General features: G+C 51.6%; 1 protein-coding gene across 2 annotated transcripts in view; it reads left to right on the top strand.

Moving 5' to 3' along the window:
• Positions 1–1,040, top strand: part of ABRACL (ABRA C-terminal like) — a 14,129-nt gene that overhangs the window by 817 nt on the left and 12,272 nt on the right. The window lies entirely within an intron of this gene.

A 1,040-nucleotide genomic window follows, 5' to 3' on the forward strand; every position in this document is an offset into this window, starting at 1 on the left:
CCTGCCCTTCCCGGGGAGGCCGCCCCGGAGCCCGCGGTGCTGCCCCGGAGCAGGGGGTCAGATCCCGCGTTCCCCAGCTCTGCACCAGTGCGGTGGTGAGCGTGTGATGGCCTCTGGGGACAGGGGCTGGGGACACCTTCGGGGCCAGCCCCCAAACTTGGAGCCGAGATGACCAAATAAGGAGTGTGCGCGCCCGGGAGCAGGCGGGAAGGAACCCAGCCACCCTCTGACCCGCACCAGCTGCTAGTCTGCGATTGTCTGGGAAGGCTGGAAAAGTGGCCCGCCCTAGCACATGGAGTTGGCTCCTGATTCCCAGGAGGCTGCAGTCCTCCAACATTAAAAAATGTCCATGTATTGCCTCCAAACTTAAAAAAAAAATTTATAAAGGGTCCCTACATAGATGTGTATTAATGATAGAGCATTTTATCATATGCTGAATCCTCTGACATTCCGCTTTCTTTGTGATTCCCACGCACGCTGCCCAATTACATTCTGTCACAATTAGAGGGCCGCCCAGCATCTGCCACCGCCTTGCCTTAATCACTCGCCCCCACCCCCTCCCCTCCTCCTTTTCTCTCCCTTCTCCCGCCTATTGGCCCATTAAGGAGCTCTTTCTTCCCTCTGGACTTGCCCGCTTCTGGCCTCTCATTGTTTTTGATCTTGCTGCTTACTCCAGTCCCAAGCCTGATAAAATGCCATGGGCCTTCCAAGGATTGTGTAACAATGGATATTTCTACCCCATTGTCCCCGCTAAATAATAAAATAAATAAATCATGCCAAACTGTGTATGCTAGCAATAGTTCCTATGCCTGTTATTTTCCTACTTGGAGGGGTCTGGGCAGGGAGCCCTTCTTGCTCTGCAAGTGTTCTGCCTTAGTAAATACTCAGTTTGTAATATTTCATACAAATGCAACTCTATTGCATTTACTGCACTTTGCATAATAACTAGCAAAGAAAAAGAGGAACAAAAGGAGGGGGAGATGGAAGAGGATGAGGATGTGGTAGCAACAGCATTTAATTGTGCCAGCGTCCCCTCACCC

This window comes from Myotis brandtii, unplaced genomic scaffold (genome assembly GCF_000412655.1).
Source record: "Myotis brandtii unplaced genomic scaffold, ASM41265v1 scaffold123, whole genome shotgun sequence".
NCBI classification, from domain to species: Eukaryota; Metazoa; Chordata; class Mammalia; order Chiroptera; family Vespertilionidae; genus Myotis; species Myotis brandtii.